The 23,787-nt window shown below is 48.0% G+C and overlaps 1 protein-coding gene across 5 annotated transcripts in view; it reads right to left on the bottom strand.

The window, feature by feature from the left end:
- LOC139279927 (adhesion G protein-coupled receptor B2-like) overlaps positions 1–23,787 on the bottom strand; it is a 1,236,268-nt gene that overhangs the window by 323,055 nt on the left and 889,426 nt on the right. The window lies entirely within an intron of this gene.

Here is a 23,787-nt window from a genome sequence, read left to right as displayed (position 1 = left end):
AATAAGACATTGTGAGGAGCTGCCCTTCAACAGTGATATGTATGGGATAGGGCAGGAACAGACAGTGCCACTCATATCAGCAGCAGTTATCTGCCTGACAATAGGCGCCATAAAATGAGATTATAATTTGCACTTTTTATTATTATACATTTTTTGGGGCGGTGCAGAAAAATGGGATGTAATTATGCCCTTACCGAAACCATTCACTTTCCCACCTAAACCTTCTCACCATCCATGTGTTGCTGGGAATGCTTTCTTGTTTGAACTAATTCTCTGAATCACAGAGTGCAGTGGTAGAGGGTTACTACTTTACTACTAATTACTACTTTATCATCAAGTTGGAGGACTTTGTCAACAAGCAGTAACTGAAATCTAAGTCATTAAAATTTGTCATTCAAAAAATGCAGCTTTTATTTCCACAGTACTGCAAAATTATCGAAGCTACTCAATATACAAAGTCGGCAGTTTGTTTGCAGCAACACCGCCAGCTGCACAAGAAAACTCCCTCTACACTCTTCCAACAATGTCTTAGCCCAAACCATTTCCCACTGACATTTCTATTTCTCACGTCGTCATCCTTCTTTATCTCCATCAAACATTGACAATTTAAGAGTCAATTTGAGCCAAATTAGAGGCAATTTTGTACATCCAGTAGGAGCAGTGATGGGACTGTCTAAACCCAGTTTACATTTGAGAAAGAGATTATCTTCTCAGGCTTGAATGAGTATGAGATGAACGGACAGTGTGTTAACCCATGTGACACCGAGCCGCCGCCGCCCCCACCCCCATGACAGTATGGGCTGGACTTTCCGGTCCTTTGTGCTGCAGGTTTTGCCCCGGAGCGGCATGAAAGGCGGCGTTCAGGTCTCCTGCGCCCCTTCGCAATCCTCCAGTCCGTTTTTGCGGCGGAGCTCAGCAACACTGCCGGGAAGAGCTGCGCTGGGTTTGCAACGTCTCTCGTTGCGACACCAGCTGTAGTTTGACCACTTGCCAGATCCATACACCCGGAAGTACGCCCGCAATGACCACCTGGGAAATCAGTGTGGTCCAGCCATGCCGGTGGCAGTGAGGAAGATAAAGTATTCCAAAGGTGTACTTTAGTGTACTGCAAAAGTGCGAGTGTTCGATCTTTTAATTTTTTCAGCGATTTTGTGTTGTGATGGCATTAGCAATGTTTTTGGAATGTTATTTTTAAAAGTACCCCGCCCCGCCCTGCCCAGGCCTCTCTCGGAGTGTACACGGGCTGGCACTTTAGTTCGAGAGTTTCCCATTTTTGCGCCTCTAAGTGTACAACACCTCCCTGACGCAGGGCCCAGATGATGAAAATTCCTTACCAAAGTGCAGACTATTACCGGCCGGTAACTTTCCCACCCCGCCTCCATTTTCGCCCCGAAAACAGAAATGCCTAAAATCTAATTACAATGTGTATTAATTACAATTCATTTTTCTGAGTCAGTCTAGTAACCTGATGATACCTCCAACTTGTGAACAAAAGAATGAAAAAGACAGAACAAAACAAAATCAATAGAAATCATAATCTTTTCCATTTGAATTGTTTTGATCTTCCTTTTTCCAGAAATGTTTTCCCTTCCTCTTTTCATCTATTAAAGATTTGACTCTTTGAAGGAGCTGGCACAGAGCTGGCAATTCCTTGTGTGTGGGCACCATTATTGTAGGGGAAACATAAGCAAGCATGATCCTTTCCTCACTCGACATCCACACATGCACTTTTAGCAGTGCGCACTCGATAGTGAATAGGAACTAGTTATTTTCTCTCACGAAGGCAGGAGCAGTGAGGCCAGTTGTATTGTTTGGACTAGAAACAGAGAAACATAGAAAATAGGTGCAGGAGTAGGCCATTCAGCCCTTCTAGCCTGCACCGCCATTCAATGAGTTGATGGCTGAACATGCAACTTCAGTACCCCCTTCCTGCTTTCTCGCCATACCCCTTGATCCTCCGAGTAGTAAGGACTTCATCTAACTCCCTTTTGAATATATTTAGTGAATTGGCCTCAACTACCTTCTGTGGTAGAGAATTCCACAGGTTCACCACTCTCTGGGTGAAGAAGTTTCTCCTCAACTCGGTCCTAAATGGCTTACCCCTTATCCTTAGACTGTGACCCCTGGTTCTGGACATCCCCAACATTGGGAACATTCTTCCTGCATCTAACCTGTCTAAACCCGTCAGAATTTTAAACGTTTCTATGAGGTCCCCTCTCATTCTTCTGAACTCCAGTGAAAACAAGCCCAGTTGATCCAGTCTTTCTTGATAGGTCAGTCCCACCATCCCGGGAATCAGTCTGATGAATCTTCGCTGCACTCCCTCGATAGCAAGAATGTCCTTCCTCAAGTTAGGAGACCAAAACTGTACACAATACTCCAGGTGTGACCTCACCAAGGCCCTGTACAACTGTAGCAACACCTCCCTGCCCCTGTACTCAAATCCCCTCGCTATGAAGGCCAACATGCCATTTGCTTTCTTAACCGCCTGCTGTACCTGCATGCCAACCTTTAATGACTGATGTACCATGACACCCAGGTCTCGTTGCACTTCCCCTTTTCCTAATCTGTCACCATTCATATAATAGTCTGTCTCTCTGTTTTTACCACCAAAGTGGATAACCTCACATTTATCCACATTATACTTCATCTGCCATGCATTTGCCCACTCACCTAACCTATCCAAGTCACTCTGCAGCCTCATAGCATCCTCCTTCAGCTCACACTGCCACGCAACTTAGTGTCATCTGCAAATTTGGAGATACTACATTCAATCCCCTCGTCTAAATCATTAATGTACAATGTAAACAGCTGGGGCCCCAGCACAGAACCTTGCGGTACCCCGCTAGTCACTGCCTGCCATTCTGAAAAGCACCCATTTACTCCTACTCTTTGCTTCCTGTCTGACAACCAGTTCTCAATCCACGTCAGCACACTACCCCCAATTCCATGTGCTTTAACTTTGCACATTAATCTCTTGTGTGGGACCTTGTCGAAAGCCTTCTGAAAGTCCAAATATACCACATCAACTGGTTCTCCCTTGTCCACTTTACTGGAAACATCATCAAAAAATTCCAGAAGGTTTGTCAAGCATGATTTCCCTTTCACAAATCCATGCTGACTTGGACCTATCACGTCACCATTTTCCAAATGCACTGCGATGACATCCTAAATAATTGATTCCATCATTTTACCCACTACTGAGGTCAGGCTGACCGGTCTATAATTCCCTGTTTTCTCTCTCCCTCCTTTTTTAAAAAGTGGGGTTACATTGGCTACCCTCCACTCGATAGGAACTGATCCAGAGTCAATGGAATGTTGGAAAATGACTGTCAATGCATCCGCTATTTCCAAGGCCACCTCCTTAAGTACTCTGGGATGCAGTTCATCAGGCCCTGGGGATTTATCGGCCTTCAATCCCATCAATTTCCCCAACACAATTTCCCGACTAATAAGGATTTCCCTCAGTTCCTCCTCCTTACTAGACCCTCTGACCCCTTTTATATCCGGAAGGTTGGGTGTCTTCCTTAGTGAATACCGAACCAAAGTACTTGTTCACTTGGTCTGCCATTTCTTTGTTCCCTGTTATGACTTCCCCTGATTCTGACTGCAGGGGATCTACATTTATCTTTACTAACCTTTTTCTCTTTACATACCTATAGAAACTTTTGCAATCCGCCTTAATGTTCCCTGCAAGCTTCTTCTCGTACTCCATTTTCCCTGCCCTAATCAAACACTTTGTCCTCCTCTGCTGAGTTCTAAATTTCTCCCAGTCCCCGGGTTCGCTGCTATTTCTGGCCAATTTGTATGCCATTTCCTTGGCTTTAATACTATCCCTGATTTCTCTTGATAGCCACGGTTGAGCCACCTTCCCTTTTTTATTTTTACGCCAGACAGGAATGTACAATTGTTGTAGTTCATCCATGCGGTCTCTAAATATCTGCCATTGCCCATCCACAGTCAACCCCTTAAGTATCATTCGCCAATCTATCCTAGCCAATTCACGCCTCATACCTTCAAAGTTACCCTTCTTTAAGTTCTGGACCATGGTCTCTGAATTAACTGTTTCATTCTCCATCCTAATGCAGAATTCCACCATATTATGGTCACTCTTCCCCAAGGGGCCTCGCACAATGAGATTGCTCATTAATCCTCTCTCATTACACAACACCCAGTCTAAGATGGCCTCCCCCCTAGTTGGTTCCTCGACATATTGGTCTAGAAAACCATCCCTTATGCACTCCAGGAAATCCTCCTCCACCGTATTGCTTCCAGTTTGGCTCACCCAATCTATGTGCCTATTAAAGTCACCCATTATAACTGCTGCACCTTTATTGCATGCACCCCTAATTTCCTGTTTGATACCCTCCCCAACATCACTACTACTGTTTGAAGGTCTGTACACAACTCCCACTAACGTTTTTTGCCCTTTGGTGTTCTGCAGCTCTACCCATATAGATTCCACATCATCCAAGCTAATGCCTTTCCTAACTATTGCATTAATCTCCTCTTTAACCAGCAATGCTACCCCACCTCCTTTTCCTTTTATTCTATCCTTCCTGAATGTTGAATACCCCTAGATGTTGAGTTCCCAGCCCTGATCATCCAGGAGCCACGTCTCCGTAATCCCAATCACATCATATTTGTTAACATCTATTTGCACAGTTAATTCATCCACCTTATTGCGGATACTCCTTGCATTAAGGCTTGTTTTTTTTAACACCCTTTGTCCTTTTAGAATTTTGCTGTACAGTGGCCCTTTTTGTTCTTTGCCTTGGGTTTCTCTGCCCTCCACTTTTCCTCATCTCCTTTCTGTCTTTTGCTTTTGCCTCCTTTTTGTCTCCCTCTGTCTCCCTGCATTGGTTCCCATCCCCCTGCCATATTAGTTTAACTCCTCCCCAACAGCACTAGCATAGGACATTGGTTCCGGTCCTGCCCAGGTGCATCTTGGCTAGGTCAGGTAATGGAGCAGAGACTGCTGATCAAACCTGGCACTATTGTATGTTCACTACCTCACCCAGTTGAGCCAACTGAGAAGCCTTGTTTGATTTTTGAAAAGGGGTCCTGATGATGAGAAGGCTTCTTTAAGACAATTGAGATTTTTTGCAATGTGTATAACTACATATTGAGGATGCTTCCTGGATCTTTCTCATGTTGGCTGCTATTCTATAATCATTAAATTGGGTACACTTTTCTTGAATGCTCTGCTCCCCATTATATTCAACTAAACACTCTATATTATATGTAATGGAATAACATTAAGTACTTTAGTGTGTGATGTTAAGTGAAAATGAAACTATAAACATGACTCCCACCACCTATTGCAGAAAATTCTGACCTTTTCAGTATTTATTTGCATAATTGAATAGAGCAAGCAAGAATGGATTAATAATAGATTTATAGAATGACAGGTAGTAAATAAAATAGATGTAATTACAAAGAATGCCATAGCAAAAACAAATTAATGTAAACATTTATGTTTATAATATACACATCAGATCAGATCCCAAACCTGTGGGCCTGGGGATGAATCACTTCAGATGCTTGATCTCTGAATTGAAGTTTACTAATGTTATAAAGGAATTGAAACAAATGGAAGATTTGAGATAGAGGGAAAAGCAACTTGGAGATGAAGGGATTAATACAATAGTGGGTATGGTAATGAACGAGTAGCTCAGAGTGCAGCAGAGCACATCAGGAGAGTGGAGCATTTAACAACAGTGTGGGAACCCGGCGGCAGTGCAGCACAGCACATGGGGAGAGTGGAGTATTTAGATTTGGGTAAGGTTGACTTCAATGGGATCAGACAGAGACTATCCACAGTAAACTGGGCAAATCAATGGGTAACATGACAGAAGATCAGTGGGAGATGTTCAGAAAGAAATGAAGGTGACACAGAACCAATTTATAACTCTGAGGGGCAAGAGCTCGACTTGCCAAAAAAAAAACAGCCATGAATGACTAAAGAGGTAAGGGACAGCATAAAACTAAATGAAAAAGCATCCAAAAATGCAAACAAAGCACAGATCCTGGCAAATGGGAAAGATACAAAGAACGGCAAAGGGTTACAAAACAGACAATAAGAGCTGCAAAAAAGGAATAGGAAAAGAATCTTGCAAGTGATATCAAAATCAATACAAATAATTTTTACAAGTATATTAGGAAAAAGAGGGCAGTCAAGAGCAATGTTGGCCCCTTAAAAACTGAAAATGGTGATACCGTCAATGATAATAAGGAAATGGCTGACATGTTGAATAATTACTTTGCATCAAGCAAATTAATATTAAATCAGGGAGTCAATAAAATTAATCTAAGTAAAATAAGAGTAATGAAGAAAATAATGGCACTAAAGAGTGACAAATCCCCAGGACCAGATGGTTTCCACCCAGGGTTTTAAAGGAAGTAGGTGAGTACATTGCAGATGCCCTAACTATAATCTTCCAAAGATTCAGGAACCATTCCTTTAGATTAGAAAATTGAGAATGGCAAGAGAAGGAAATTAGGGAATTATAGACCAATTAGCCGAACATCTGTTGTGGGGAAATTATTAGAATCTATAATTAAGGACAGGGTGACTGAACACCTCGAAAATTTTCAGTTGATCAGAGCATGGATTTGTGAAAGGTAGGTCATGCCTGACAAACATGATTGAATTTTTTGAGGAGATGACTAAAGTAGTAGACAGGGGAATGTCTATGGATGTTATTTGTATGAATTTCCAGAAGGCATTAGATAAAGTCCCACAAAAGAGACTACTGGTTGAAACTCCCTTTTCCGGCACCCTCGGGACCTGGCCTGTGCCAGGATAAGGGATTTTGCAGCACGAGGGGAGGTCACATGTTCTACTGTCTTCTACCAGCCCCCAGCCAGCCAGCCCCGATACAGATATCCCTGACACCGCGATCCAACCGCCGCCCCCCCCCACAAGATCTGCAAGACTCATTGAAAGTAACTAAGAGATATTTTCTTTTGGTTTGGCAGAGTGCCAAGGGCAGCAAGGAGCGGAGGAGCGGCCAGCCCAGGACATGACCCGCCAGCCCGACCCCAGAGTGATCACCGATGGCAGCAGGGAGCGAAGGGTACAAGCGGCCAGCCCGAGGACGCGTCCCAACCACAGAGGGAGCGCTGACGGCAGCAGGGAGCGGAGAGGAGGATCAGCCAGCCCGAGGACGTGGCCCGCTGGCCCGACCCCGGCCAGGATGCGGGAGGCAGGTCGATGGGACTCAGTGCAATCCGTGTGCTGAGCCGGGATTATGTTAAGAGCAAGCCCGCTCAGCGTAAGTGGAGCTATGGCGGCTCTGTGGTTGCAGGAGTTCCTGGCATCGAGGAGAAAGATAGCGGCCAAGCTCGGCAAAGCGAAAAACTAGCCGGGGGTTTAAACATATATATATATTTTTTAAATAACTTTTATCAAGTTTTTATTTGTAATTTAATTCAAAATATAATTATTAGTACAGGTTGAACCTCTCTCCGCCGTGTAGGGGAGGACGAAAACCCCCTCATTTTACCCAGAAGGAAAAGGGCTGTGGGATCAGTCTGCGCTGTGAATTGAAACCGATGGAAGGAAAACTTTGGGACACAAATGAATTTTATAGGGGCAGACGAGGCCTGCAGGGGATAAAAGGGGGTGCATTCTTGGAGACCCCCCCCCCCAGTGTTTGGACTCATAGGAAAGGGAATTTTATTTGGAACTATCTACCAGAAATCCTAAGTGCACATGGAAGAAACTATGAACTTTAATCGAATTTGGGATTTTTAAAAAGTGTATGTTGGGTCTGCAAGAAAAGGGGTGGGGTCAATATCTAAAGGGCCAGTTTGGACATTGGAACTAATCAAATTGTCTGGGAACTGTACACCCTCGAAACTTGCCCCTTGAAAACATTAGCATTTAAACAATGCCACATACATATTCCAACACCTTTTTTCATCAGGCATAGAAATATCTGGCTCAGGCCAGACTAGCACAATGCAATCAACACCCACTCAAACCTTGAGTAGGTTAACATCAGTGGAAAAAAAAAACCAATCTAAAACTGCTGCATTTTTCAAAATCAAAAAGTCCACCAATGAGAAGAATCGACTTCAGCAGGAGAGGCGGACTGGATAATCTGGCTATAAAAAAGGGGTTTCTGACGTAGTGAAAAAGAAGTGATGATTTTCCCTGCCCTCGTCATCCAACAACCACAACCAGCAAGCCTCTCGACACTGAAGGAAAACCAGGGTCTGAAGACACCGAAGATAGAAGAAACAAACCACCAGACTGCGGAAGGCACAGTAGTGAGTATAACCTCTGGTCCCCAGAACTCCCAACTCAGTTAGGCCAGGAAAGATGGGAGATTGGGCATTGTACTGCTAAACTGGTGTAAAGATTTTCGTTGGGTCCGTTTTAGTGGGATTTCGGGGGATTGTTTTGTTGGTGTATTGCTGTTTGTTGAGTTACACCTTGTCAAATAAATTGGAAGCCTAAAGTTCCTCTTGGAATCACCTTGTCTCAGTTCTATTGTATTACATCTCCTGATCGTGAGTCTTATGTCAGAACCGTGTAAGGGAAGCTAGGAGCGCTTCGAAAACGCTCAACTGTGTGTCACAGGCTAGAGAAGAAGGGGTTAGGAGTGTTTGACACTCACAGGTGCCTCACAGGCTAGGCATAAGCTGTGGGGACGCACGAGTCTCAAAACCCCCTTCATAAGCTGTGGACACAGTCTCTCCAGGAGTGCTCTTGCAGCACTCAGGGTACCTCACAGGCCAGGCATAAGCTGAGGGCAGAAGCTCAGAGAGAGACACCCAAGGCATAACAACAACCCTGTTAAAACCCCTTACAGAACATGGCGACCACGAAGGGACATAAGCAAACAGAGGAGGTGATAAGAGAGGAAACTAAAATGGAGGAGAGAATTTCCTCATACATTTTTGGCAAAGTGAATCTCGCCAAACCTTGGGTGCAAGCCCTCACTCGGGCAGAGCGCCCAGTGGATGCTGCTGCCCAGTGGACAGCAGGGAAGGACCACAACCACAGGGTGGAAAAGGCCATCTGGCTTATCTGCTTCACCCGCCAAGTCCAAAAGCTCGACCAGCGGGTGAAGGACTTGGAACAGAGTCTTCAGAAATCAGAGGAGCTCTCTGCTATCCGGGCTGTGGTTGGGGACAACCTGCTGGCCGAATTAGCTGGGGAGCAGCAAAGGAACCGGCAGTTGGAGGAGACCTTCCGAAATAGCAGGGACTATCTTCAGTGTCAGGTCACTGAGGTCAAGGGTAGTGAGGGGTCCCTCTGGGAACAGAACTCTCGGTACACCCAGAAAATTTGGGAACTGGAGAATAAATTAAAAGGCGTACAGGCAGCCTATAAAGTGGACAGTAGCAGTGAGTTTGCAGATCACGGTCCCTGCCAGGAGAGGATTAAAACTCTCACCCACGCTCTATCCCAGGCAAAGGGGATGGTCGCCCTGATAGGACCCAGAGGGTCCACAGGGGACAAAGGAGAGTATTGGGGGGTAGAGGAGAATCTAAAGGCAAGAGGCGCCCGAGCACCTCCTGAGGCACCGGTGGTTTGTCCGGTGGGGTACCAGGAGGAGCGGGGCACGCAGGTAGTAGCATACCCAGGGCTGGGGGCAGGACCAATGTGTCCCGTTTGGCAGCAGGGATGTGAGGCTCTAGCCGAGGGTCAGTTAAGGGCTGGATCAGGCGACCAGGCTCTGTCTGCTGCACCAGGTATGGTGGGACAGCCGGTGGTAGAGGGACCAGCGCAGAAAGATCCTGAACCAGGGCGGATGTGCCCGGTCAGGCAGCGCAAGTACATTCCTCCACAGGGAGGTGGCCAAGGTCGGGGAGCGCTGGAGAGCGACTTTATTATTCCCCATGGAGTTCAATCACTCAGGGCCATGGTGGCCCATTTGGCCAAACTCACTCGCAGCGGGGACCCGTCTATCCACTTCATGGAGGTGATGCAGGCAGGGGAAATTAATGGGTGTGACGAGGAAGAGACAGCCAAGCTGCTGCCCTTCTCTCTGGACAGCAAATTGTACCAGGCCCTACCGGCAGAATGCCGGAGGGGACAGCGTACATTTACTGAGGTCCAGAGGGCCGTCCTTGAGGCTATGGGCTTTGATGACGGCAGTCTTTTCGAACGGGTCGAAAGGACAAGGCAGCTCGCAGGGGAAACCCCGCAGGCGTTTGCGGACAGGCTGTGGGTGGTATACCATGCAGCCTGTGGGGAGCTCCTCGACCGGGCGAATCTTTCCGCGGTACAGACTGGCCCTGGCTGAGGATGCTGGTGGCAAACTGCTTGCCCCGGCTCAAGGCCAGGGCAGAACTGTGGTTCGATTCCCGGGACCTCAACCTCACCGAGGCAGCAGTGGTCAGGCAACTGGCACTGGTCCAACGGAATGGAGGAGGGGAGAAGGAGAAAACCTCCAAAGGTCGGGTAAATGAAGTAAAACCCAACCCGATTCCCAAAAGGGAATGGCACCAGGAGGGTGGCCGCTCGATTGATAAGGAGGGAGTGTGTTACGGGTGCGGGAAAGCTGGGCATTTTAAAAGGGATTGCAGGAGCCCAGTAAAGAGATATGGGGGGAAGAAGTTCTTTCGGAGCCGCCCAGAGTGGGGGAAGTGGAGCGAGCTCCTCACCATCCCTTGACGAGATAGTAGCTGCAGTGAGGACAGCACTGGAGGGGGCTGGGAAGGTAGCCACGGCAACAGGCAGGGAAGCACCAGCAACCCTGCCAGTACAGAGGCCGTGACTAGCCCAGACCCAGCCTGCATACCTGTGCCCACTAGAATACGACCCCTGGGGACGACCCTGGGTCAAGATGGAGGTTGAGGGTGTATTGGGTACCTACCTTTTGGACACTGGTGCTTCCAGCACGATAGTCCATTCGGAGGACCCCGCAACCTCACCTCTATCAAACGGGGTGCCGTATCAACTAGTTGGGTTCACAGGTAATGAGAAGGCTGGGTTTTTCTCAGTCCCGCTCGCAGTTCGTTTAGGAGCACTCCAAACACAATGGAAGTGCGTCCTGATGAACTGGGAGCAGGTGGGAAAAGGGATTTTGGGGGCTGATTTTATCATTGCTCGCCAGATCCTAGTAGACTTGAGGAATCACTGTCTATGGGGCACAGTGGGCACGGGAGCAGAGGGAGAAGTCATGGTTATTGATAAGAAACAGGGAAAAGGGACTTTGTGTACAATGAAGCCAAAAGGGGGTTACGACCTGGAGGTTCTGGTCGGTAACACCCCGGCCGAGTACCGGGCCTATGTGCAAGCAAATCTTGCAGCATTTGCCACCCATAAACACGACTGTGGGAGAGTCACAGGAGTGGAGGTTAGAATAGATGGGGATCCCATATCCCGCCCGCAAAAGTAGTATGACTTTCCCCGAGAGGCAGAAGCAGACTTGGAGACAGCTTTAAGCTCGCTTGTCGAGCAGGGTGTTTTGAGACCCATAGCCACCCATGTCAACTCCCCGCTTTGGCCGGTTAGGAAACCGGATAATTCTTGGAGGGCTACGGTGGATTATAGGGTGCTCAATAAAAACATCCCAGCTTGTGCCCCCACAGTAGCGGTGGTTGCAGATCTGATAGGGGAAATCCCTGCATCCGCAAACACGTTCACAGTGTTGGACATATCCAACGGGTTCTGGTCTATCCCTGTACGGAGGGAAGACCAGTACAAGTTTGCCTTCACCTTCCGGGAACAGCAGTATACATGGAGCTGCCTCCCACAGGGCTTTCATAATAGTCCCAGGATCTTTCACCAATGCATGGCGAACTGCTTAAAAGGCTTCAGCCAGCCACACCAGCTGGTCCAGTATGTGGACGACCTGTTGTTGTTCACAGACAGCAGTGAGGAACACGGTCCACTGCTGGCCGAACTGCTGGTCTTACTGAAGGAAGGGGGTTTTAAAGTTAACCCCAAGAAAGCCCAGATAGGTCTAGGAGAGTTAAAATTCCTGGGCCTGATGATAAGGGCAGGAGAAAGGGCAATTGATGAGGCTAGAAGAAAGGCAGTGCAGGAACTCCCTGTCCCTAGGGATGTGTCGGGGTAAGGTCTTTCCTGGGAATCACTGGCTACTGTAGGGACTTCATCGAGGACGATGCAGCCACTGCCGCCCCTCTGCTCAGACTCCGACATAAGGGGGTCGAGTGGGAATGGGACAAGGGCTGTGAGGCAGCATTTGTCCGTCTTAAGAGAGACCTGCAGGTAGCACCAGCCCTAGGGGCAATTGATGGGGGGGAGGAATTCTTCCTGGAGGTGGCAGCCAGTGGCGACAGCTTAAGTGCAGTGTTGCTCCAGGGGCGAAACGGTCAGCTGAGACCAGTGGTGTACTCCTCCAGGGTCCTCACGGAGGTAGAAAAGGGATACTCCAATTGTGAGAGGCACTTGCTTGCCACCCACTGGGCAGTAAAGAGAGCTCAGATCTTTACCGGAATATCCCCCATTACACTCCTCACCCATCATACCCCGACACAGATGCTGTTGGACGGGAGGATTAAGACGGGACAGTGAGCAGTGCTAGAATCACTCGCTGGACCCTCCTCCTCTCCCAAATGACTTTAAAGGTCAAGGGCCTCTGCGAGCCCAGGCTCGCAGCAAATTTAATCTATCCAGGGCAGCCGCATCGATGCTCTGTGGAGGGAGTATGGGACATTAACTTTGGATTTCGGGCAGGGATCTACGTTGATGGCTCCAGTTCAGTGTCAGCGGGTACAAGACTCATGGGCTGCGGAGTTTGGGATTCCAAGGCAGGAATTGCCTTGGCTCTTAAACTCCCATGGACCCTGAGTGCCCAGCAGGCGGAACTCTCGGCGGTGATGTATGTGGTCACACACCCCGAGGAATTCCCTACCCCATACATGATTTGCTCGGACAGCATGTTCACTTGCAATTCGTGTACAGAGTATCTGGCGATTTGGTCACGCCGGGGGTACACCTCTGCGGATGGGAAGCCCCTTGTGACCAAACCCCTGCTAGAAAAGATCGTGGCTGCAATGGGAGAAACTGGGGATGTATATATTCATAAGGTAAAGGCCCACTCCAAAACTGAGCCACGGGGGGAAGGTAACCAGCAGGCAGACCTGCTGGCAAGGGAAGGTGCTCGCACAGGTCGCCCATGGGACCCATATGAGGCAGGCAGGATAGCAGCAGCAGGAAGCAAGCCAGGGACACAAGGGAGCGTAGGGGCGGCTGCGGCCCCGGAACTTAAAGTAGTCCAGATGCAGGATCCGATCCTGAAGGCTGCCTTGGCTGCTATAAAAAGGGGGGAAAAGGCGGAGGGCCCATATACAGTGCTGTAGATATTGCTGTGCGGGAAGGCATGTTGTTTAAAGGGGACAAATGGGTAGTACCGCCACAACACCGGAGGGAATTCCTTCAGCTGGCCCATGAGGGTCCAGGTGCGGGACACCCTGGGCCGGAATCTACCTGGCAACGGGTAGAAAAGGCAGGGTGGTGGCCAGACCTCCGGGAAGACGTCCGCAACTTCTGTGCGGGCTGTCTGGTTTGCGCTGCAAACAACCCAGACCCTCAGAAAAGGAAGGCGTCTATGGGACACGTCAGGCGGGTAGAGGGACCATGGCAGTCGATCCAGATCGACTACATCGGACCCCTACCGGCCGCCCAGGGAGGTTATAAATACTGCCTCGTCCTGGTGGATGTGTTTTCCAAGTGGGTGGAAGCCTTCCCTTGCCGAACATCTACCGCGGTGGGGACTGCAAAAATCCTGGTGAGGGAGGTGTTCTCTCGGTGGGTCTACCTCAAATCGTGGAGTCCGACCGGGGAAGCCACTTCACCGGCCAGGTGATGCAGGCCACCCTAAAGGTGCTGGGGATAAGAGCCAAATGGCATGTCGCCTACAACCCTCAGTCCTCAGGCCCCGTAGAACGCCTGAACCGGACCCTAAAGGAAAGGCTGCGCAAGGAGACGGGAGACTCACCGAACAAGTGGGTGGAGGTCTTACCGTTGGTCCTCATGCGAATCCGGGCCAGTCAGTCAAAGAGCACAGGGTACTCACCCCATGAGCTGATGACGGGCAGGATCATGAGAACCCCAGTGCATGTGTTGGCGCCGGTTCTCACCGAAGGGCAGCTCCGAGAGGTGAACCGGGACCGGTTTGTCAGGAACCTGTTTGAACACCTCAAACAGATTCACTGGTAGGCTGCTAGTAACATGGGCAGACAGCATCAGAGTAACCGATTGCTGCTAGAACCCAGCAAACACCACGAATGGGAGATAGGGGACCAGGTCATGGTGAGGAACTATGCTCGGGTAGGGGTTTTTGAAGCATTATATATGGGACCATACAGCATAGTCGACAAGGCTAGCCCTATGGTCTATGCGGTTCGACTGCCTCGCCGGGTGAAGTGGTATCACACTAATCAGTGTAAATTGTTTGACCCCAAAAGAGGTAAAAAACAGGGGACGAGCAAGAGAAGGGAATCAGGCACTGGGGGAAGAACAGGCCCCGGTGGATTTGGAGGCTCCGGAGGAAGCAGCGGGCCCCGAAGCTCTACAGCCGGGACTGGTTCACTGCTCCTGTAAGGCTATCCCACCACTGGGTAGAGGTTCCCAGCCCACTAACAGAAGTAGGGAGAAAGGCTCTACCATTAGCAAGGTTCAAGGAGAAGCTGAACCTCCCATGGTGGATTAGCTGGGGCTAGCCCAAGAGGTGGAGGAGATGGCATTGCAGCCCATAACGTGGGACTCTGCACCGACAGTAAGGAGGAGTAACAGAGTGCCACAGCCCAGGGCGCCGTGGTCCCCTGTTTACTTAGCCTCCCGCCCCAGACCGATAAGGCGAAAGACAACAGGGAGGGTGCTCTGTTGCGCTAGCAAGGGTCTCCCACCGATTATCCGGGACTCGGGAGGGCCTTGGACGGCAACACAAGACTCATTAAGGGGGACCATACGAGCCCCTCAGCGGAGGGCATCCTGGTCCCCAGGGTACGGTCAGCCGATGGTCGATGACGCCTGTACAGTGACAGGATATAGCCTGGCCACCCGGGGACGGGTGGCGGTGTGTATATTTTCCCTTCCTGTTTTGTTACTTTGTGTTGTGAGTATATGTGTTTAGGTAAGGCAGTGACGGTTGGGTACAGCATTTTTTTGTGTTTGGAACATGTTAAGTGGGCCGAGCCTGGAGAGGTCTCTCAAGGCAAGGCCATGTTCTTCTTGCCTTTCAGATGTCAACACCTCCCTACTGGACGTTAGTGATGCTGGTATCGCTAAGGATCTGCACCGGGCACCGAGGGGACACCAAGGACTCCCTAGTTTTCGGATGCTCCGGGGGCAGAGTGCCGACAGTGACCACAGGAGAAGGGACTCCGGCGGCGGATGGCCGGGTCACCTACTCCCACGAGGGGAAATGGCCTGGGTGGTTGAGATCGAACTCCACCAAGTACTCCAACCATAAGGACTTTACCTACGGAGAGGCCTCCATCCCCTGCCCGGAGATCACTGTGGCCACTTCCAGAGTGAGAGTGACAGAAGGCAGGAAGGTATGCCTAACTTGCCAAGGGGACAGACCTCTGGGACGGTGGTGGTGGCTCAGAAAGCTCAAGAGGGACATGGGAGACCGACACTCGGACTGGGAACGTCTGGATAATGATACCTACCGAACCATCATGGGGTCATCTGGCGGGGTAACGGTGTGCTGGGAGAAATGGTGGGCGTACGACCAAGGAATTTATTTGTGTATGTGGGGATCCACTCGCGTGTGTTCAGAGGGGGTCTCCATTGCTTTTTATAGGTGGTGGCAGGATGTCGGGGATGGGGTGGTATGGGATCGCAGCGGGGAGGCGTGTGTAGTGATCCCCAATCCCCGGGTACCAGTAAATGCCACCGAACTTGTAGTTCGGGAAAGAAAATCCCCACCCACGGCCAAGCCCACCGTCCCACACGAGTGCCCGACAACAACCAGGGGGCTGGGGAATGGTTTAGTGTTGGTCCCTACCGAGAAACTATTTTATCAGCGGGTACACTACGCAGAAGTCCGCCTACCTACGTGGTGTCCCCGGGAAACCGAGCTGTTATGTCAGGCTCTGCTGCGGGAGATGTTCAGGAAGTTCTATGAACTAGACTTCGGGGATGTCAAAGTGACAGACTTGTATAAACAGTGGGATAGGGCCGAACCGGGCAGGCAGAGGCGTGGCACTTTAAATGACATTCTTACGGGGTTTAACACCGGGGCGTCCGCCATAAACAGTTTGGATAACATGCAGCTGGCCCTCCAGATAAATGGGTTAAAGAATTAGCTGCGCAAAGTCCTGGGGGACGAGAATACCGTAGTGGGATCCGCGCTCCACGAAGAGATGGCAATGACAGTTCACTTAAAGGAGATTATCTCTCAATTGGAGGCGCAGGCCAGGGCTGTAAACGGCTTGATTCGGGAGGATAGAAACGCCTCCGATCAAGCCGCCCAAAATGAGGTGTGCGTGCTTTATGGGGCCTGGTTGCTGGGAGAGGGATGGAGTAACCTCGAGGATCTGAGACAGGGACAGGTCCCCTCCTGGATCAACAACCAGCACTTAGCAGCACTGCACCCTTATGATAATGTTTTGAGCTCTTGCCAACTTCGTGTAGCGTCAGAAGCCTACCCGGTACCGGTGGACTGTGGAAAGTCAAATCATACCATCATGGGTGAGGTGGTCAGGATGCCCGTGATGGGGGCGTCCCCATGACCAGCACCCCTGTACCGAGTGGAGAATGTGGGAGTCATTCGTGGAGGGGTGCATGTTCGATTCCAAGAGGTCCCACCTTATGTCACAATGTGGGAGCACACTGTGACAGGTACAGACCTCTCGGGTTGTCAGAGCAGGGGAGCACAGGTAATCCTGCGCCCCCAGCACTTGAACGCTTTTGCAAGGCCACAATGCGGGTTCAGCACTGCTGGGGCAGAGCCTATCAATTGCACAATGGAGGTAATGGCCCCTAACCACATGCCTCCACAGGTAGCATATGTAGGCAGTGGGACATATTGTGTCACCACAAGTGCCCAACGGTATGAACACGGACCGGGAAGGTGGTGTCCAATACTGTACAGCAGCTTTTGCTTTAAACCCAGGGCAGAGGTTCAAGTGGCACACACCAGAATCACACCCATCCCTGAACCTTCCACGATTCACCTCACGGTACAAAACAACCTCAGCCATCTACAACAGTATGTCGCCCAGTTTGCCCCACGACCTGAGAAACTTACAGCCCTCCTCCAGGCAGTGGATTTGTCTCAAAAACATTTTTACACCATGGAGCAGAAAACTGAAATTCTAGCAGGGGAGATTGCCCAGATTAAACCCCCAGCATGGTGGGATTTGGGAATACGGGCAGACATACCTGCATGGATCCGGGTGGGATCGCATGCCTTAGTAATCGGCCAACTCCTGATTGTAGCTTATCTGCTAGTTACAAGCTGTAAGCTCAGGAGAAAAAGAAAAAGAACGCAGTTCCTCAGGCTACTACACAGCCAGGAGAGCCGTTGCTAAACACTCAAGGTGTGTAAACAAAGCTTGACGATGACACTTAGGCGGTTTTGTTATTTTCAGGGATGACTGCGTTTTTCATACATGGCTCCTGGGGAATTTGCAGGGCAGGTTTCTTTGTTTTACGTTTGAGACTGAAATGAGACTCAATGTACAATTACTGCTGTAACCTTAAGTACATATATGTATGTTTCTGTCGTGTATTGTAACCTGTTGGATTTCTGTGTTTAGTACCGCGTTAAAAGGAATTACGATATCTATCGACGGGATCAGTTTCGAGTTAAACTGGGGAAAGTTGGACAATTTGGGAGACCTACGGTTTTCTCACCACCCTGAACTTTGACACACTCGAGTGGTGTCTGACTGTGTCAGATGGGGGATTATGTAGGGGAGGACGAAAACCCCCTCATTTTACCCAGAAGGAAAAGGGCTGTGGGATCAGTCTGTGCTGTGAATTGAAACCGATGGAAGGAAAACTTTGGGACACAAATTAATTTTATAGGGGCAGATGAGGCCTGCAGGGGATAAAAGGGGGTGCATTCATGGAGACCCCCCCCCCCCCCCCAGTGTTTGGACTCATAGGAAAGGGAATTTAATTTGGAACTATCTACCAGAAAGTTTGAAATTCTAAAGTGCACATGGAAGAAACTACGAACTTTAATCGAATTTGGGATTTTTAAAAGGTGTATGTTGGGTCTGCAAGAAAAGGGGTGGGGTCAATATCTAAAGGGCCAGTTTGGACATTGGAACTAATCAAATTGTCTGGGAACTGTACACCCTCGAAACTTGCCCCTTGAAAACATTAGCATTTAAACAATGCCACATACATATTCCAACACCTTTTTTCATCAGGCATAGAAATATCTGGCTCAGGCCAGACTAGCACAATGCAATCAACACCCTCTCAAACCTTGAGTAGGTTAACATCAGTGAAAAAAAAAAACCAATCTAAAACTGCTGCATTTTTCAAAATCAAAAAGTCCACCAATGAGAAGAATCGACTTCAGCAGGAGAGGCGGACTGGATAATCTGGCTATAAAAAAGGGGTTTCTGACGTAGTGAAAAAGAAGTGATGATTTTCCCTGCCCTCGTCATCCAACAACCACAACCAGCAAGCCTCTCGACACTGAAGGAAAACCAGGGTCTGAAGACACCGAAGATAGAAGAAACAAACCACCAGACTGCGGAAGGCACAGTAGTGAGTATAACCTCTGGTCCCCAGAACTTCCAACTCAGTTAGGCCAGGAAAGGTGGGAGGTTGGGCATTGTACTGCTAAACTGGTGTAAAGATTTTCGTTGGGTCCGTTTTAGTGGGATTTCGGGGGATTGTTTTGTTGGTGTATTGCTGTTTGTTGAGTTACACCTTGTCAAATAAATTGGAAGCCTAAAGTTCCTCTTGGAATCACCTTGTCTCAGTTCTATTGTATTACATCTCCTGATCGTGAGTCTTATGTCAGAACCGTGTAAGGGAAGCTAGGAGCGCCTCGAAAACGCTCAACTGTGTGTCACAGGCTAGGGAAGAAGGGGTTAGGAGTGTTTGACACTCACAGGTGCCTCACAGGCTAGGCATAAGCTGTGGGGACGCACGAGTCTCAAAACCCCCTTCATAAGCTGTGGACACAGTCTCTCCAGGAGTGCTCTTGCAACACTCAGGGTACCTCACAGGCCAGGCATAAGCTGTGAGGGCAGAAGCCCAGAGAGAGACACCCAAGGCATAACAACAACCCTGTGAAAACCCCTTACAGCCGCCTCCGCCCCCCCTCTCCACCGACTTGTATACCCACCCTCAAGGCCACTTCGGCAATTAGTGCCTTCAGAATCAGACCGAAGAAGGAGTCTCCGTCTTCAGGAGAGCAGAGAATATTGGTGAGTACAAAAAAATAATCTGCGCATGCGTCACCCGGCGGCCAGGGATGGTGCCAGACGAGGCGTGGTGCCGGATAAGAGAGTCCCGGACAAGAGAGGTTCAACCTGTATTAACTAAGGTAGAAGCCCACAAAATTGAGGGCAAATTATTGACCTGCTTGTGAAATTGGCTGAGCGGATGGAGACAGCAATAGGGATAATGGTGGGTACTCAAATTGGCAGGATGTGACTAGTGGTGCCCACAGAGATATGTGTTGGGGCCTCAACTATTCACAGTATTTATTAACAACTTAGAAGTTGGCATAGAAAGTCATCTATCCAAATCTGCCGAATCTGCACAAGGGTGGGTATTCAAGTCGGTGGGGAGGGGGGCGGGGGCGGTGGAGAGAGGTTCAACTTGTACAACTAATAATTATATTTTGAGTTAAATTATAAATAAAAGTTTGCTAAAAGTTATTTAAAAAAATAAATCTGCACAAAGATAGGTGGCATTGTAGACAGTGTGGATGAAAACAAAACATTACAAAGGGATAGCAACAGATTAAGTTAAAGGGCAAAACTGGCAAATGGATTTCAATGTAGGCAAATGCGAGATCATTCACTTTGGACCTAAAAAGGATAGAACATGGTACTTTCTAAATGGTGAAAACCAAAAAAAGTGGCGGTTCAAGGAGACATAGATCATTAAAATGTCATGAACAGGCACAGAAAATAATTAAAAAGGATAATGGAATGCTGGCCTTTATATCCAGAGGACTAGAATACAAGGGAGTAGAAGTTTTGCTGCAGCTATACAAAACCCTGGTTAGACCACACCTGGAGTACTGTGAGCAGTTCTGGGCAACACACCTGAGGGAGGATATATTGGCCTTGGAGGGAATGCAACGTAAGTTTACCAGAATTATACCAGGACTTCAAGGGTTAAGTTACGAGGAGAGATTACACAAATTAGGTTTGTATTCCCTAGAATTTAGAAGATTAAGGGGTGATCTGATCGAAGTTTTCGAGATATTAAGGGGAACTGATAGGGCAGATAGAGAGAAACTATTTCTGTGATTGAGGATTCTAGGACCAGGAGGCATAGTGTACAAATTAGAGCCAGGAGTGAAATTGGGAAACACTTCTACACAAATGGGTGGTAGAAGTTTGGAATTCTCTTACGCAAGCAACAATTGATACGAGATCAATTGTTAACTTTAAATCGGAGATTGATAGCTTTTTGTTAACTAAAGGTATTAAGGGTATATGGAGTTATGTCGCAGATCAACCATGATCTCATTGGATGGCGAAACAGGCTCGAGGGGTTCAATCGCCTGCTCCTGTTCCTATGTTCATGAGTTCAAATCCTACTATAGCAAATTGTGAAAATGAATCTGATTGTATGACAATTTACGGGATAGTATGAGAAAAAACAAATTGCTGGATTTTTGTAAAAGCTGAACAGGTTCACTAATGAGCTTCGGTAAAAGGAAGCTGCCACCCCCACCTGGTCTGCCCTACAGAAGACTCTAGTCCACACTACCTGGTTGATGCTTAATGCTCTGTGAAGTGGCCAAACAAGCTATCCAGTTTAGCCCAATTAGGGATGGATAATAAATGTGGCTTTCCTCCAGTTACCCATATCTCAAGAACAATAAAACAAATTAAAAGATCAGAGATGTCCTAGGGGTGACATTTGCTAATGCAGTTCAGGAGTGTTGAAACTAATATGGCGGGGGATGGGAACCTATGCAGCGAGATAGGGTGAAGTAATATGGAGTCAGAAACAGATAGTAGAAAGGTAAAAAGCAATAGTGGAAGGCCGAGTAAACAAAGGCAAGAAACATAAAGGGCCACACTACATCATAATTCTAAAAGGACAAAGGGTGTTAAAAAAACAAGCCTGAAGGCTTTGTGTCTTAATGCAAGGAGGATCCGTAATAAGGTGGATGAATTAACTGTGCAAATAGATGTTAACGGATATGATGTGATTGGGATTACGGAGACGTGGCTCCAGGATGATCAGGGCTGGGAACTCAACATCCATGGGTATTCAACATTCAGGAAGGATAGAATAAAAGGAAAAGGAGGCGGGGTAGCATTGCTGGTTAAAGAGGAGATTAATGCAATAGTTAGGAAGGACATTAGCTTGGATGATCTGGAATCTATATGGGTAGAGCTGCAGAACATCAAAGGGCAAAAAACGTTAGTGGGAGTTGTGTACAGACCTCCAAACAGCAGTAGTGATATTGGGGAGGGCATCAAACAGGAAATTAGGGGTGCATGCAATAAAGGTGCAGCAGTTATCATGGGTGACTTTAATATGCATATAGATTGGGCTAACCAAACTGGAAGCAATACGGTGGAGGAGGATTTCCTGGAGTGCATAAGGGATGGTTTTCTAGACCAATATGTCGAGGAACCAACTAGGGGGGAGGCCATCTTAGACTGGGTGTTGTGTAATGAGAGAGGATTAATTAGCAATCTCATTGTGCGAGGCCCCTTGGGGAAGAGTGACCATAATATGGTGGAATTCTACATTAGGATGGAGAATGAAACAGTTAATTCAGAGACCATAGTCCAGAACTTAAATAAGGGTAACTTTGAAGGTATGAGGTGTGAATTGGCTCGGATAGATTGGCGAATAATACTTAAGGGGTTGACAGTGGATGGACAATGGCAGACATTTAGAGACCGCATGGATGAACTACAACAATTGTAATCCCTGTCTGGCGTAAAAATAAAAAAGGGAAGGTGGCTCAACTGTGGCTATCAAGGGAAATCAGGGATAGTATTAAAGCCAAGGAAGTGGCATACAAATTGGCCAGAAATAGCAGTGAACCCGGGGACTGCGAGAAATTTAGAACCCAGCAGAGGAGGACAAAGGTTTTGATTAGGGCAGGGAAAATAGAGTACGAGAGCAAGCTTGCAGGGAACATTAAGACGGACTGCAAAAGTTTCTATAGATATGTAAAGAGAAAAAGTTTGTAAAAACAAACATAGGTCCCCTGCAGTCAGAATCAGAGGAAGTCATAATGGGGAATTAAGAAATGGCAGACCAATTGAACAAGTACTTTGGTTCAGTATTCACTAAGGAGGACACAAACAACCTTCCGGATATAAAAGGGATCAGAGGGTCTAGTAAGAGGGAGGAACTGAGGGAAATCCTTATTAGTCGGGAAATTGTGTTGTGGAAATTGATGGGATTGAAGGCCGATAAATCCCCAGGGCCTGATGGACTACATCCCAGAGTACTTAAGGAGGTGGCCTTGGAAATAGCGGATGCATTGACAGTCATTTTCCAACATTCCATAGACTCTGGATCATTTCCTATTGAGTGGAGGGTAGCCAATGTAACCCCACTTTTTAAAAAAGGAGGGAGAGAGAAAATGGGGAATTATAGACTGGTCAGCCTGACCTCAGTAGTGGGTAAAACGATGGAATCAATTATTAAGGATGTCATAGCAGCGCATTTGGAAAGAGGTGACATGATAGGTCCAAGTCAGCATGGATTTGTGAAAGGGAAATCATGCTTGACAAATCTTCTGGAATTTTTTGAGGATGTTTCCAGTAGAGTGGACAAGGGAGAACCAGTTGATGTGGTGTATTTGGACTTTCAGAAGTCTTTTGACAAGGTCCCACACAAGAGATTGATGTGCAAAGTTAAAGCACATGGGATTGGGGGTAGTGTGCTGACATGGATTGAGAACTGGTTGTCAGACAGGAAGCAAAGAGTAGGAGTAAATGGGTACTTTTCAGAATGGCAGGCAGTGACTAGTGGGGTACCGCAAGGTTCTGTGCTGGGGCCCCAGCTGTTTACATTGTACATTAATGATTTGGACGAGGGGATTAAATGTAGTATCTCCAAATTTGCGGATGACACTAAGTTGCGTGGCAGTGTGAGCTGCGAGGAGGATGCTATGAGGCTGCAGAGCGACTTGGATAGGTTAGGTGAGTGGGCAAATGCATGGCAGATGAAGTATAATGTGGATAAATGTGAGGTTATCCACTTTGGTGGTAAAAACAGAGAGACAGACTATTATCTGAATGGTGACAGATTAGGAAAAGGGGAAGTGCAACGAGACCTGGGTGTCATTGTACATCAGTCATTGAAGGTTGGCATGCAGGTACAGCAGGCGGTTAAGAAAGCAAATGGCATGTTGGCCTTCATAGCGAGGGGATTTGAGTACAGGGGCAGGGAGTTGTTGCTACAGTTGTACAGGGCCTTGGTGAGGCCACACCTGGAGTATTGTGTACAGTTTTGGTCTCCTAACTTGAGGAAGGACATTCTTGCTATTGAGGGAGTGCAGCGAAGGTTCACCAGACTGATTCCCGGGATGGCAGGACTGACCTATCAAGAAAGACTGGATCAACTGGGCTTTTATTCACTGGGGTTCAGAAGAATGAGAGGGGATCTCATAGAAACGTTTAAAATTCTGACGGGTTTAGACAGGTTAGATGCAGGAAGAATGT

This window comes from Pristiophorus japonicus, chromosome 14, assembly GCF_044704955.1.
Source record: "Pristiophorus japonicus isolate sPriJap1 chromosome 14, sPriJap1.hap1, whole genome shotgun sequence".
NCBI lineage: Eukaryota > Metazoa > Chordata > Chondrichthyes > Pristiophoridae > Pristiophorus > Pristiophorus japonicus.
The sequence above is the reverse complement of the archived record's forward strand: the minus strand, read 5'-3'. Positions and strand labels throughout refer to the sequence as shown.